This window comes from Anabrus simplex, chromosome 1 (assembly GCF_040414725.1).
Source record: "Anabrus simplex isolate iqAnaSimp1 chromosome 1, ASM4041472v1, whole genome shotgun sequence".
NCBI classification, from domain to species: Eukaryota; Metazoa; Arthropoda; class Insecta; order Orthoptera; family Tettigoniidae; genus Anabrus; species Anabrus simplex.
The window spans coordinates 888,088,533-888,105,821 of record NC_090265.1 but is presented as its reverse complement, the minus strand read 5'-3'; the positions used below and the strand labels follow the sequence as shown (position 1 = coordinate 888,105,821).

The following is a 17,289-nucleotide window of genomic DNA, read 5'->3' as shown; positions in this document are numbered from 1 at the left end:
TTTCTAGTGTAATGTCATCATCACCTTCATTTCCCGTTTCCAGCTTCCCGAGTCGTGTTGTGAATCAGGGACCTCCATCGCTGCCTGTCTCTCCACCACTCTTCTCCTTTTTTAAGTCCATCTTCTGGTTTTCCTCTCCTCTTCTCTCTGTACTCCCACAGTGAATCTTTCCATCTCTTTCGGGGTCTTCTTCGTGGTCTCTTTCTGTTAACTTCTCTGAAAAAAACTTTTCTCCCATTCTCATCATATGCCCATACCACTTTAGCTCTGTTGTTTCTATCCTGTCTTGAAGTTTCAAATTCCTGTCCTTTTCCTTATCTCCTCATTTCTAATTCTATCCCTTCTGGTCTTGACCTCGATACCTCTTAGGAATTTCATCTCCGTTGCATGTACTCTCCTCTCGTTTTGTTGTAGTCCATGATCCAGCAGCATAAGTTAGTATGGGTTCATAATGTGTTGAATATAATACTTTCTTACATTTCTTCAGGACATTTCTTCCACAAAATACCCCTTACACTCCGGTAGAAGCTGTTTGCTTGTTGCATTCTTTTCCCAATTTCCTTGGTTATCTTTCCATCTTCTGTGATCACACTTCCCAAGTACTTGAAACTTTTAACCACTTCCAGAATTTTACCATTCAGTTTTATCTTTCCTCTTCTTTCCTTCCTTCCTTCCTTCCTTCCCCTTGTCATCATTATTGTTTAACTTTTTTAAGTGCTTACTCTCATCCCAAAGTTTTTCTCTCCCTTGATTCCATACATCTACTTGTTTTTGTGCTTCCGCTTCATCCTCACCCGGTATCACTATATCATCTGCAAACAGCATGGCTTTTGTTGCCTGTCTTCCCAATTTCTGTTTAATGTTCTTGTGAATTTCATCCGTGACTATGATGAATAGTATGGGGGATAGTACACTTCCCTGTCAGAGACCAGTTTCACCTTTAAACCATTTTGGTTTTCCTATACTAGTCTTCACACTACTAACATAAGTTTTGTACATAGATTTTATCATTTGCACTTCCAGTCGGTTAACTTGCTTTTTCTTTAATGTGTGCCATACCAACTGTCTGGGCACACTGTCATAAGCTTTCTCAATACCAATAAATATTATCACTAAGTCTTTTCCAAACTCCCACCTTTTCTCCATCATAGGCTTTGTCTTAATGTAAAGAGCAGGTCAAATGTTGATCTGTCTTTCCTAAAACCATACTGTTGTATTGTATGTAAATGAGGATGTGTACTGAGGTGAGCACAGACATCCAGATCCCGAGCTAGATAAATTAATCAGACAAAATTAAAATCTGCAACCCGGCTGGGAAATGAACCTGGATCCTTCTGAACCAAAGATTCTTGTTCTCTGCATCTGTAATTTGGAGTCCAACTGTTTTAGATCCTCTTGAATTTCTTTGATTCAATGCCCTCCTGTCTTCTTTCCCAGATTTCTCATCACTGGTTGTCGTAAAATCCTGTTTTTTTGGTAATCGTAAGATGTGAAAGAAATAAGAAATTATTTTCTTCATCGTGCTGGTAACTGGGTCAATCTCTCGATAGACAGTTTTATTTGATTTCTTCAATCTGTACTTTTTATTTATGAAAGTTCTGATAATTCTCCTTTCAGTTTTGAGGAGCTGATCAGTTCTTCTTTAGTTTTTATTTGGAACAAGGTTTCGCAAGCGTAAGTGTCTTCATGCAAAGTTACAGTTTTGTAGTGTTGGATTTTAGTGTCTATTGACAAGCATTTTTTGTTATAAGTTGACTAGGTTAGAAATTGTGCTTTTTTTCATTTTGTTAGTTCTATTTGTCCATGTTTCTTTATGCTTAAGTTGTGGATAATGATTTCTCCAAGGTGAAATGTAGGATTATATTAATTGTTTTGATCATTTATGATATATTTATTTATACATTACTTTATTTTCCATATTGAAGTATTCCTGCTGCAAGCTCATATCTAGATGGCATTTGTATTGACTTCTGACTCACTAACTAGGCTGCATGAAACCAGCTGTAAAATCCTGATCTCTAAAATATCATAGAATGACTGTACGAGTTCAAAAAATGCAATAAACAAAGTAAAGGGGTTTGTAACTGTTGGTCATTCATTTGATAACCTAATTCTTGTTACAGAGGTGCTTAATGTAACAGAACATAACTTAGCTGTAAAAATGAACAGTTCTAAAAAGAACCTTGACTGTCTGGAAAGTGTGGAGATTCGTTGCATGTACACAGTTCGTAAGTTGTATTAATTCATGGACTGCAACTGGTTGTAAAAACCATGTTGTACCATCGTGTGTAGTGGATTGGGTAAGAAACAATTTGCTTGAACCCGATGCAATTTATCAAATCAGCTGCTGAGGCTGTTCTGTTAGCTTAAGTTGTTGTTTATTTAAAAAGATGAGTAAGTAATAACTATGTTATGTATATCTTAGTAGAACTTTGTAATCCAGTTGTGTTTTATTAGTATGATTTAGTTACCTACTTGGATCTAAAAGTGAAATCCTCTACTATGTATATGGATGACAGCGAGCGGAGTAAGTGACATCGCTTGTATTTTATCAAGCTCCGTGTTTCTGTTTCTTGTATCACATCACGTTGGAACAAAAATAAACATTCTTGTGATTTTTCCTTGTACTTATTTAGGCAATCATATGACAAGTTATTTTGGACCAAATAATTCAAGATAATCTTTGGTGTTTTACTGTAATTTAATACTACAATTGATGAATTTCATCTTATTCCATTATCCGTGCTGACAAAATATCCAATTGTCAAGTGAAAAGTTTAAATAGGTTGACCTTTCCACTTGGCAATTGGATATTGTCATTTAAATAATAAACAGGAGATGGTTCTTGACATAGCTTAAAATTGTGGCTGGATTAGAGATTTGTGAAGCCAGAAATTAGAATCTACGTGTACAAAATATGTTATTATGGTTACCAGTTAACAATAATTTTCCATTTTATGATGTAGGCCTATTTGCAGTGCCTATGGTTTTAACCGCATTTTAGTGAACACTGTTGTTAACAATAATGAACAGTGCATTAGTAATTTACCTCTAATCAACTTGTCATATTTTGTCTCTCTCCTGGGTCTCTACATCAATTAGCATATCGTAGGTGATAAGAAGGGGACATTACTGTAGTTGTTCCAGAATCTGTACTTCAAATAGTTCACGCATTCTCTTTAAATGCCTGAGGTGTATATTTCCTTTGGTTTGCACCACATTTTCTTCCATCTTAGCCAACTGTCTCTCACAGAATGAAGAAGTGTAATAATAATCGTTGAACGTGCATCACTAATGAATACAAATATGTATTTTCACCCATAAATAACTCAGCTGTACCACACTGAACACTTCTGGCCGCATGCTCGAAATGCTCCTTCAACTAGTGGTGGACAAAACTCTCGTTCGAGATACTCGAGACTGACGTCACCACTCTCGATGCATATTCGACGTCTACGTAGGGATGCCCATAACTCTCGTTTGAGATACTCGAGCCTGACGTCATTATCTCAATGCATCTCGAGGCACGCTCCAATTGGACCTCAGCCAGGACGAATATGGTAGAAACAGAAATGATTAGCAAACATTGAACTCGAGCAGTTAGTACGGCTCAGTTGGCTAAATAGCATCGTTTGATATTATCCTCCGCAACGTTTTGTGGTGGTCGGATCTTCTCTTCAAATATTTTTGTTTGTTTTTGTTTTGGAATCCGAGTTTCGGCTACCAAACACACGCCTTTTCTTGCAGAAACAACCAAATCGCTAATAGAAATAATTGTAACGTTACTGAACATACAAAATAACCAATATATAATAACATCTCTTCCACTTGAACACATGCAATATACACCAATCATAATGTAAAAAAACTTGATTACCTCGTGGCCATGTCATCAGATCAGTTAGCTTTGTATCTGTATTGCACTGAAAATAGTACTCATAATAATGTTATTTGTTTTACGTCCGTCCTAAATGCTAGTTCTTGACAGACGCCGGGGAGTGGGAATTATGTCCCAAAGGAGTTCTTTAGTCCACCTCTGTGGTGTAGTGGTAAGTGTGATTAGCTGCCACCCCCGGAGGCCAGGGTTCGATTCCCGGCTCTGCCACGAAATTTGAAAAGCGGTACGAGGGCTGGAACCGGGTCCACTCAGCCTCGGGAGGTCAACTGAGTAGAGGTGGATTCGATTCCCACCTCAACCATCCTGGAAGTGGTTTTCCATGGTTTCCCACTTCTCCCCCAGGCAAAGGCCGGGATGGTACCTAACTTAAGGCCACGGCCGCTTCCTTCCTCTTCCTTCCCTATCCCTTCCAATCTTCCCATCCCCCGCAAGGCCCCTCTTCAGCATAGCAAGTGAGGCCGCCTGGGCGAGGTACTGGTCATCCTCCTCAGTTGTATCCCCCGACCCAGAGTCTGAAGCTCCAGGACACTGCCTTTGAGGCGGTAGAGGTGGAATCCCTCGCTGAGTCCGAGGGAAAAGCCAACCCTGGATGGTAAACATATTAAGAATGAGAAAGAAAGGAGATCTTTAACGAGCTGGAAGCTGGAATTGTTACCTTTAAAACAGTATACTGACAGAAAATATTGAACACACTATAATGAAAGTGTACGTGTTTCTACAGAGGGTAATCACATTACTGTGTTTTGTGTTGTACGTTTTGGTTATTACATATTACAGGCTTTGCTACTCTGGGTTTTGTGTTGTACGTTTTGGTTATTGAATATTACAGCCTTTTTCTCTGTTGGGAAGATATTTCCACAGAAATAAGGTTGTTTGCTGTAATAAAACCGAATAAATCATAACCGGATCTACTCTATAACGAGCCACTTGAGACCACGGGTACCTTCTACCAATATACACAGAAGGTTTCCCTCAACAGTTTCCGAAAGTTTGTCGACGGAGAAAGGCTTCATTCTGTGTATGTGTCTTCAGGTCGGATAATATTGTGGCTGGTCTTGAATGATCCTCTTCATGGAAACGATCAATTTGTTACCATACTTATATAAAAGTATCGATAGTCCAGAATGAGACTTAACCCGAGAACGAGTCCCTTTTCAGATACATGCACACATACACCAGTATCTTTATGCCATTACCGGTACCTTTTCCCTCCTGTTCAAATTATTACACAACTCGATGCGTCGTAAAAGAAATGGTTTCAATAATATGTTAAAAATATGTCACACTCTTCATTTCTATTTATTTCACATACCCAGTCCCCGAACCATAGGAACTAATCAATGAAGAATAAAATGTCTTACCTAGCTGAGAATTGAAACCAGAAGCCCTCAGACCAAACGCCAGCACGCTAACCATTTCGCCGTGGAAGCGGACAGGTCAGAAGTAAAATACAGGAAGTACAGGTAGTAAGTTGACTGCGAGTAGATTAAAAAGAAGTAGGCGTATCGTCATTAATTGTTATAATGATTTTATTTGTTTTACGTACCACTAACTACTTATTAAGATTTTCGGAGACGTCATTTGTTGATCAGCAGGCGTAGTATGGTCGAGGGATAACATGCGCATGATGTCCCGATCCAAACTTCGAGATAGGATTACCGATACGAGTCATGGACTGCACAAGACCGACTCCCATCCTCAGACCGTAATATTAAAAAACATGGCGGCCAAAGTAGCCGGATTGCTGGTATTGGCTAACACGAAAATATCATGTACATATCATATAAACGGCAGTAATTTAATATGATAAATGTAACAGCATAGGGAAAATCACTCTAACACGTATGAAAACGCTTCGCCAACAAGTATGCACCATATATAATCAACTAGAATCACATACTAGAAAAGAGATCAACAAGCTGATTTAGACATTTCATTTCGTCAAATAACGTTTTCTCATAGATTTCACTTAGCTGGATGAAATTACATGATAAAACTGTTAAAATGATATTTCTAACATCATTTCGAATGTTTCAAAATAAATTCCTCGATTTATTCGCTCTCATGAGAACTGTGAAACATTATTTGTTGCATTAGTTTTGAAGTGGTGGACAATTTCTTAAAGTCAGCACCCAATGAATGGGAAGTACACCCGAAATAATAATGCTATTGGCTGTACGTCCCACTAATTACATTTTTACGGTTTTCGGAGATGTCGAAGTGCCGAAATTTAGTCCTGCAATAGTTCTTTTACGTGCCAGTAAATCTACCGACACGAGGTTGACGTATTTGAGCACCTTCAAATACCACCGGACTGAGCCAGGATCGAATATGCCAACTTGTGATCAGAAGGCCAGCGCCTTAACCGTCTGAGTCACTCAGCCCAAGTACACCCGAAATGACTATGTTAACCGAATGAACGGCCCTGGTAATGTTAACATAATGTTGACATATGGCATAACAGCACTTCACACAATGATTGTAACCTTAGTAATGGAACGTTCAGACACTAAATATATAATAGGTTTTTACCCATTAAAGAACATGAGTGCAAAAACTCTATTGACTAAACATTGATATTTAACCACATGGACGAGCTTCAGTTCGGCCCAATCTGCTTGATAACAGATTACCACAGCATGAAACGGAACGTGTAAAATCCTACGTTACAAACACAGCTAATCTCTCAAGTCACTATTTCTTCTGTGTAACAGTATACAGATTGCTCCATCTGTTACACTTATAAGTTTTGTTGTACTCCAAGATCCAGCCAAACATTTCCGCAGGCAAAGCACAGATTATTGTAAAATACACTTGCATGTAAATCACTCGACATTTTGAAGCACATAGACACTGACGGAATAACACAGTATCAGTTATATTCTATCAAATGAATAGTTTTCGAGGAACACGAATAGTTTGGAAGTAGAGAAATTGCTTCCCTAACCTCAGACTTATTCTCAAAATGATTTGTGCATGCTACAGTTTTGTCATGGACTTCAATATAATCATGATGCATATTCCTAATCCATTTCTCTCTTAATGTTCTATTCCATAGGAAACTTAAGAATAGTTGTATGAGAGGCATTGCCATAGTTAGACTAAACCCTGGTCCACCTAGTGCACGCATGTTCTTTAATGGGTAAAATCACGATCAAAACAAGCACATTCTCACATTAATGCGTATAATAATTACAGATCCTAGGTGTCCATTGACTCATATAAATACACTCGCATACTTATATTCTACAAAGAAACTAACATTTATCGTCAATTTTCATAAAATTACACTGACTACATACGATAACAATAAACCAAAATAAACCCACGTTTCCAACAATTCCGGCTACTCGATTCGCCATCTTTGAACGATCGAGAGTAGCATTAAGGATTGGAGTCGGTCTTGGACTGCATCACTGCCTCGAGACAAAGGACTCATGCGCCTGACGTCACTATACGGCATCGAGATAGCATCATGAGGCACGTACTGCATCGCTTGCTCAGAATGCATCGGGAGCTTTGCATCACGCGACCCATCACTACCTTTAACATGTAAAGGCATAAGTTCCTGGCAAACCCTTAAGAGTTAGGAAAAAATACATATTAAAATACTTTTGCATTCTTCCATATTTTTTGGAACCATTCAGTAATGTGCTTTAAAAGATTTTTTTGTTTGCTGTAAATGGTTTTTGCCCATCTTTTTAAACTAACATTGGAGAATTGTGAGAGGATCAAGTAGGCAGTGATCAGTTTCCATATCTAGTCGTATATTGACGTCCGAAACGGGGGAGGAGCTTACGGTCAGCTGTTTCCAATATGGCGGCGAGATAGTGACGGGAAGTAAACATGACAGTGATCGGGTGTGCGTCTGTAGGATTTATTAAATATTCAAAATGTCTTTCGTGTCGTATGCGCAACTGTTGAGAGTTGTCGGAGATTTCACGCGTCCATTGGTGGGAGGGAAATAAATATTCAAGCGTAATTACTTGATATGTGTAGGTAAAAAGTTTGAAACCGAAGATGAAACTGGTGTTGTAGCGTTGTCTTTACAATCATCCCACATCGATTCAAAACCGCACAAAGTTAATGTTGTCCTGAACAAGGGGGTAAAAATGTGAAGTGCAACTGTATATGTAAAGCGGGTTTGTCAGAGAAATGTTACCGATGACACGCTGATTCACCTTAACAGTTAAGCTACTGTAATTTTCCACTATTAGAGGTTATGGAGTAATTTCTTGTTGATTTGGTCCATGCCAAAGCCTTAGCCGGGTGACGGGGGAGTTACCTATTTTGTAAACTGTAATCTTGGGGAAGAAAGAAAATAATAATTCTACTAAGTAAATGTTGTAAAGCAAATACATCCTAGGCTTTATACAGGCTTGTGTTGGAACAGCCCACATAAACTTAAATGTTCTTCCATTTTTATCATCAGCACAAAATTTAGAACTTAGAACCGACAATAATAAGTATAAAAATTATAACTACCTACAGAATATGCAGACCAAAGTTGGAAAATTATAATTTAAGAGTACTATAACCTCTACAGTCACAGCTGTTTGGGGTTGAAGAATAATTGGTTTGTCCAATTCTACCAAATAATTAGGTTATGGCTTCTAATTTAAGATGACCGGGCGAGTTGGCCGTGCGGTTAGGATCGTGAAGCTGTGAGCTCGCATCTGGGAGATAGTGGGTTCGAACCCCACTGTCAGCAGCCCTGAAGGTGGTTTTCCGTTTTTTCCCATTTTCACACCAGGCAAATGCTGGGGCTGTACCTTAATTAAGGCCACGGCCGCTTCCTTCCCATTCCTAGACCTTTCCTTTCCCATCGTCGCCATAAGACCTATCTGTGTCGGTGTGACGTAAAACAAATAGCAAAATAAGTTAATTTATGATGGAAAAATACTACATACTTTCATTCATTGTTAGAAGTATTTTATAGGCAATTTAAATGCAGCGCTTAATTACTACCAGTTAAAGATATTACTCACATGTAGATAGTTAATTTACTGTCTGCTGTTACACATATGAAGAAGTTTACAAAGAGTGGATTACATTCTATGTGCGGCACAGAAGTATTAGGCTACAAGTTTATCAGTATTTTTGATGTAGCTAATTCTTTGTGAATACAAATTAGAGACAATAAGTATCAATGAGTACAATAAACAGTAACGGTACCTACGCTGTGGAAAGAAGTCGTCTTCACGAGAATGCAGACTGCACACTGTCATATATCGCGTAACGCGTTTTCGAATTGACAGCGCGTGAAGCCCGTCTTTCTCTCTGAACTTTTTGTACAGGAAAGTACTGAACAGATTTCGCATCCGTTTTTTACGATTTGCAACCGTATACAGAGCAGTACCTCCTCAAATTTGACTATTTTCTTTCTGTTTCCATCACGACGTCAATGCTTCGCCATGTAAATAAATCTCACCAGTCACTATGTTGCAGCTTCAACATTCTACCGCGTGGCTGCGCCATCCAACTTTTCTGACGTCAATAGAGTCTGTAACCGTTACTTCAGCGGCTACACCAAACACAGTAAAGGAAGGAAAGTAAGTGCAATTACACAGTACCTAAGACACTACACACACACAATAAAACTTCATTTTCTTTCTTCTTGTATGTTGTTCGGCTTAGTTAAACTCCGTACCCAGTAACCACACCGTTTTGTAATGCATTCGTTTGCGTCGATTTAATATCCCTAGGTTGGCAATCTTGGGAAGTGAATGTGTTGGCAGGTGGGTTTTATGGATAAGGACGAATCAGAGGAGTAAGCTTGTGCTGGTAAAGGATGATTAAAGTATTAATTTAACCCTATGTGGGGTTGTATTAAAAGTTTAGTTTCACCTATATGTGATATCAATGTTAGATATGGAAGTTCTTCTATAATCGGCGAGCTGAGGTTAGTACTGTTGTTTAACATGGCAGGTTAAAAGAATAGCCAGGTTATGTATTGTAAGTGTGAGACTGTTCTTGACATTTGTGAGCAAACAATAGAGTGACCTATAAGGCGATTTTATATTCATCAGACATTAGTGAGCATATTAACTAAGGGCTCTGTAGGAGTATGAATGAGACAAGCGACACTTATTGGTAGAGGAACGTTTTAATTTATTAGTGCTTGGAAAAACGTTGGTTAGAATAGTTACAACATTGGAATACTATGTGCTGAATAGTGCCACTAGCTTACTGACAAGAGCAAATATCTGTGTCACTGATATGAAATCGGTACTTATATTCAGGCGTAAGCGCATGATTGAATCTTAAGCGGATTAGTGTAGTGATATGTCTCCGAGAGTAAGTGCCCATAGTGAACCAGGGGGTTCTTTGCAGTTCCGGTTGTAGTTGGTAATAAGCTTTACCCATCGTTTTTGCGGAGTTTTTCCAGAGAGAAGTCCATTTTTGAAGTACGTTCTGTTTGATAGTAGGGGAATAATCCGTGTGCGGAATGGCGAGGTGATAGAGAAGACCTTGACCTTCGGCTGCTGCTTTAGCTAAGCGATCAACCTGAATGTTACCGGGTATGCTGCAATGACTTGGTATCCAAAATAATATTATATCGTGCTGATTTAAGGAAAGGTTGTATAACAACTTACGGATGTTCCATATATACCAACTAGTAGATTCCTGCGGGATTTTAATACTTTGGAGGACACTTAATGAATCGGTACATATGATGGAATTGGGAATATTATATTGCCTTAAACATAAAAGAGTTTGTCGAATCGCGAATGTTTCAGCAGTGTATATGGAAGCGTTGGATGGTAAAGTAAATTGTTGCTGGATGTTAAGCTGGGGATGTAATACGCAGGTTCTGTTCCCGTATGAAGTCTTAGATCCGTCTGTAAAGCAATTTGTGTATTGTATACGCGGACTGAGAAATGCCTGCAAAGTTTTATTAACTAGAGTGGGATTATTCTTCAAATTATCCGGAAGGTGTTCGAAAGTAGTAGTAATGATGGAAGGGTGGTATGTTGATAAGTTGTATTCGTGAGAGTAAGCCGGTAATGATCTTGTCTGTAAGACATTACTCCTTAAGGGAAAAAAGTACTTCATATGCCAGTAGAAGCGCCGGTATGTTGCTGGCTTTCAATTTTTGACAGATTTGGTACTCATTTAAAAGCTGCAGTTTAGGTAATATGGGATGACGATTCAGAGCTATCTTTCTAAGTAAATATTTAGACGCTAGATATTCCCGTCGCATAGCCGAGGGTAGTTCTGCTGCTTCAACCAGTAAGGCATTGGTGGATGTTGTCCGTAATGCACCTAATATGATGCGTAGAGAGGTGAATTTTAACGTGTCTAATCTTTTTAGGTTGGTCGTTGAAGCCGTGTCGAAGAAATGGCACCCATAATCTATCCTTGCCCGGATTAATTTTTATATAAAAGTAGTAACGTGGCCGGATCCGATCCCCAGTTTCTACGAGTTATGGACTTAAGGATTTGGATTGTGTTTTCAATTTTATGCTTCAGTCGGGCAAAATGTGTCTTCCATTTTAACTTATTGTCTATGTAAATTCCCAAATATTTGGTACAGGGTTGAATAGATATATGGTGATTGGCATATGGTAGTGCGGATTTGTCATATGTTCGTATTTATGTAAATATAACTGAGGCATTTTTGGAGTGTGTGATTTCTAAACCGTGGTGTTATATCCAGGTATGTATATGGGAGAGGGCTTGGGAGATGGAGTGACGACATAGGTCGACGTTAGTTAGTGTGGTATAGATCAGTATGTCGTCGGCAAATTACAATATACGTGCATGAGGAGTTACTACTCGTTCCAGATCACTTGTATATAAAGTAAAAAGTATGCCGCTTAATATATCCCCCTGTGGAATCCCGACATTAGCCTTTCGTGCACAAGCGTTAAGACTATAATTTTTCAAGTTTAATGTTCGATTTAGTAAAAGGTTTTTAAATATATGAATAAGGGATAGTGGGAAGTTTCACTTGTGTAATTTTTGAAACAAAATGTGAAGATCAACATTATCGTAAGCTCCTTTGACATCGAGAAAAACCGCTATAGTATCTTGTTTTCGGCACCGTGCCAATAAGAGGTCCGTTAAAAAATAGTTAAGGCGTCTGTGGTACTTCGTCGTTTTATGAAAGCAAATTGACATTTCGGTAAATCATTATGATACTCTAATTGCCATATTAATCTGCGGAGTAGGATGCGTTGAAAGGTTTTACGTAGACAGGACCCTAATATTATACCTCTGTAATTTTGATGTTGTAAGGGATCAGTGCCTGGTTTATGTATTGGAATGATGTCAAAATTATTCCAGTCTGATGGTATTAAGGCATCTGTTAACATTTTATTATACCGGTTAAGAATGATGGATTTAGCCTTAATTGGTAGGGAGCTGAGCATCTTGTAAGTTATAAAATCTGGTCCTTAGGATGTAGTTCTTTTATGTAGGGCGATTTCTAATTCCTGATGTGTAATTGGATTCATCAAAGTTTGATATTTATTAGATGGGTGTAAACAAGTTAAGAGGTATTCAGGCTGAACAAAATCGGGTGTTAGATTGCAGTAGAATTGATATAATTGAGGAGGAGATAAAGCGATAGGTTGGGGTGTACGCCGAGAGTTATTAAGAGAGCGAATTTTGGCCCAGATGATCTTGCTGGATGTAGTACTGTTTATACTCTCTACGAAGGTTTTCCATGCGGTTCGAAGTTTATTGTTAAATAAACACCGAATTTTTGCACAGACTCGTTTATATTGCATATAATTAGTAAACGTGAAATGTTTTCGTAAATTTTTCATCAGGTTTCTCCGTCGTCTAATCCAGATCTCACATTCTTGATCCCACCAACGAATGTTGAGAGTAGGATTATGGTTGGTTGAGGTTTTGTAAATAATTGGATGATAGATGTCTAGATACGATTTTATACATTGTAAAAGCGAATCATATTCCGTGGATGTCGTTTTAAAGGTATGACTGAAATAATCCTGAATAAATTGCGAAAAGAGATCGTAATCCATAGTATTCAGATTGCGTATAGGTATCCAAGGAAGCGTGTTATTGAAAGAGGCTTGTGATTAGACCATGTAACGAGAATGGGGAAATGATCACTACCATGGAGATCCTTAATAGTTTTCCAAGACAATTTATGCGCTATATCCGTGGTACATATAGTAAGATCCACAGCACTCGGAGCATTTGAAGGGGCTGTTAGCCGGGTGGGTGATCCATCATTAAATATGGTGAGGTTGGCTTGAAGAGAAGAGGTTAAGATATGAGTTCCTTTGGAGCTATTGCTCTTGCTTCCCCAGGTTATGTGATGGGCATTGAAGTCACCAAATATAATATTTTGCTTCGCACCGGTAAATTGGTTAAAAAATTGGACCAATTATGGTAGGAACATATATATCGGGAAGACAGTAAAAGTTATAAAGGATGAAATCTTCTACTTGTATGCGCTGAAAGTAAGTGCCTGCTATAACCTGATCCTATTGAAAAAGATTATAGGGTATGTAATTCTTAATTAAATTTGCAATTCCGCCATATCCTGGACCATGTAATCGTTCGATAGTATATCCCTTGATGCTAAATTTAATAAAATTAGGAAACCATGTTTCTTGTAAGAAGATAATGCCTGGTTGGAATTCGTTAATGAATAAGATTAGCTCATGTTACTTGTTTACCACACTCCTACAGTTCCACTGCAATATTTGCATGCTTAGTATCTAAAATGGGGAGTATTTTATCAAGTATCAACTTTAATAAGTGTCTCCATTGAACATTTGGACCCATTAGTTCCATCAGATTAACAAGGTCGTCCTGGATCTCTTTACGTAATTCTTTAACAGGGGTTACTTGTGATGTGGAAAGTGTTATTCCCTGATCGTTTTCGCTAGCAAGATTAGTAGATACCGCCGGTGTAATAGTATGGATGGTCGGAGTTTGGGTAGCTGGTGATTTTTCCGTTGGGGGAGTTCATATTATGTTGAGATAGGTCTCGCTATTATAACCCGGACGTGGGGGTGGGCTATTTTCCCTGTGTACATAGGTAGTGATTTTGCGTTTACGCGGGATTATACGTAACGGCCTGCAGTCTATTTTTGGCTTCTTCAAATGAAACGTTTTCAGTACACATATGCTTCTTAATAGCCGTCTGTTGTTGGTGTACAGCACATCGAGAGGATCCTACCTGGTGATTCTGTTCACAGTGGAGGCATTTGACAAGCGTTTATTGACAGTCTTTCGTGACATGATTATTGCTGCATCGGCCACAACGAGGAGTTTTCGCCCGACAATTAGAAGCTGTATGTCCGTAACGTTGACAATGTTTGCAGATAATAAGATTAAGGATAAAAACCTGAACTTCCAAGATGACGCTAAAAATTGAAATCTACTGAGGGAGAGTTTGAGTTTCAAAAGTAATCTTCACCGTTCCAGTCGGAACATACTCGAATGAATCTGCGTTAGATTTCCTTCGTTTAAGGCGCTGGGCACCTATAACCGTCACAGGTGAATCTATAAATTGCTTAATTTCATCTTAAGATAACGTCAAATCCACTCCCCTTACTAAACCGACCCTGTAGACATTGGAGGAAGGTATATAAGCTTTCAGGTTTTTCTCACTGAAAATGGGGTGTTGCATAAAATGATTAGCAGCGTTAGCTGTGAAACAAGTTAATTGGATCCGATTTTTCCCTTTTCTATGAATAGCTTTGATGCCCAGAATTTTCCTCTCATAAAAGAGCCTACCCAATCTCATTGGGTGTAAGTTGCCCACATTTTTGTTGTTATTTGCTTCAACAGACACAAGATGGGGGCCCATATGATTGCCGGGGTATCTTGTCGCTGGTGGAATTTTACTTCTGGGAATCGTATGTGAATTAGTATTCTGTTCATCCCCAGTTGGTGGGTTGTCAGACTGTTGAACGGCGATGCTAGGTGTTTGTGTTGTGTTAGGAGGTCTATCCTAAAGAGAATCCATGGAGTCATATTCCCCATTATTTGAATTGAGAATAACTGAATCGCCCATATCGACTGTACCATCTACCCATAAATCGCCACCCTCTAGGAGGTTCGGACTACGGTTAGTTCCTCCTCCCCCACTATCAAATGACATTGTAAATAAATTACATGAAAAACAATATAGCACTCAGAATATAGCACACGATATTTAACACTAAGTCACTATACTACCAAGGCAGCAACTTGCACACGCTAAGATGAATAACACTCGTCTTCGCTGCGAACGGCCGCACTCAATGAGAGGTCGAACACGACTGAATCGACACAATAAAACATCTGATGAACTACAAGAACTCCGCCGATAACAACACTGGTAAATATCAGTAGGGGGATCTTGACGATAATAAACCAGGAACGTGGAAAGGAACGGCGAACCTACCAACGGCATGGAGATTGCAAAGGTTGCAGTTTCCGGAAAATCAACCGTGATCCTTGGTTTTCAAAATATATTATTTACTAATGGACTTTACAAATTAATTCCGAACAAATTCAGCCATGTGGAAGGTACTGGTACACAGTTTGTAAATACAACTACGTGTTCTTTGAGACACACAAATTAGAAGTTCCTTGACAATAGCTTCCTATAATTTCAAAGAGTCAAGCAAATACCATACATCTAATTACAAATCAAGTTGTACAATACAATTTGGAAGGTAAGAAGAAATGTAATTAGCTATTACAATTTAGAGTGAAGTTAAACGTACATTGCAAAATATCTGAACAACACAATTGAAATAGGGTAAAATCAGAAATATCTAAACTTGGCGCAGAGGCCAGTTCAACTTGGTCCTACACCAAAAACACTTCTGATGCGGGCCAGAAGAAAAACTAGCGTGCATCAAGTGACACAGAACTACTAGAAGCAAAATTCCAAGGGAAATACATAAAACTGAAATTTACATGTTTAGCGAAACAAGGAAAGGGCTATGCCTCCAAAACTAACAGGCAAGCCCAGCTGAAAAGCTAAGGCATCTGAAATAATTGAGTGGCGAGTCTGGGTGTGGTTAGGGCAAACTCCTAAATGAAAAGCAAACGAACCTTAAATGTAATTTACGGTGGAACAGAAATCAAGAGTGCTTACCCCAAAGTGGCCCATCCCTGTAGCGAGGCGTCGCTGATGACGTCAAAACTTCGGAGAGTCAAGAGATAGAAGACAGACCACGAAATGCTGCCTCGCTCTCTTTAAAAGGGGAACCCTGGCCTTGGAGTAGCCAATCAGAACGCAGGAGCCCGCCTATAGTCACCCAGATTCATCAATCACAACTCTTACTTTGGTCGCGATGTTTAAATAACTTTCTCGAATACCCACGATCGCGAATCTTCCATCTCCAGAATAGTAAGAACATACTTTTTAGAATACATAACAAACAAAGGCCAACACACCCTGTTCTAAAATTCATTAGACAATTTTCTGGACAGTTCCAGTAAATATAGAAATGAAACATACTAGTTACACATTCAATATGTTACCAAAATATTTACACTGTACAGATTAGGCAATTACATGGCATACAAATGAAACATTTTATCACCACACTCAGATCATACAGTACGTACTACTTAACAAGGTTTACAAAAAACTTCTATAAACACTTTTTACTTCCAATATATATTACACCTGTGTCATCTTACTCCCCCCGAAAGTCGAGCCACGCCCGACCCTTAACATAATTTTACTGGGGAGAAAGGTGATCACTTTTGAAAACGTTCTCACAATAGTATATATTAGTGAAGATACATGACACTAACAACCATGATTTTCTTAAGTTCACTTTCCACCATAAACCAAAACCAAGTGTCACTACACCAAAGGTTCTTTTAGTAGCCTGTAGTTTACAGTTTACCTATAAATTTAAAAATAATATAAGGTGTTCATTGATCCACCTATTCAATAACTACCACATAAATGTCCACATGGATAATCAGACTAAATTTCAAAAAGCCTTTTGGTCTTTTTACAATTGCTTTGACTATTTCTACTCCGTCCACCAAAGGATGTACACTAATTCCTTCTGTCCATTGTTAGTAATCCAGAACCTTTTCACTTTCTTGTCAGACAGTGTTCAATGCCTCCTTTTAGGCGAGATTACGGACTAAATATCTTGCACCACTTTTCACACCAGTCACAGCACAGCTAGGCCACAGGTTCTTGCTGGTGATGTGGCTGCCGACACGGACGTTTGCCGCCAGCCTCCATTCAATTTCAGTCCAAACCAGGTAGCTAGGTAAGTTGCAGTCCAGAGGTAACTTGCACCAAATAAGCAGATGGCTGAGACACCTTCCAGTCAGACCGCCTCCATTAGGACGTTCGTCACAGGATTGTGGTGCCGGATGGTAGCGGAGAAGGCATACAGTGTGCCTCCCAACTTGGCACTTTGGGTTGCCGTCAGAAGAAG

At 38.9% G+C, this 17,289-nt stretch overlaps 1 protein-coding gene across 1 annotated transcript in view; it reads left to right on the top strand.

The window, feature by feature from the left end:
• Positions 1-17,289, top strand: part of Cth (Cystathionine gamma-lyase) — a 664,174-nt gene that overhangs the window by 278,918 nt on the left and 367,967 nt on the right. The window lies entirely within an intron of this gene.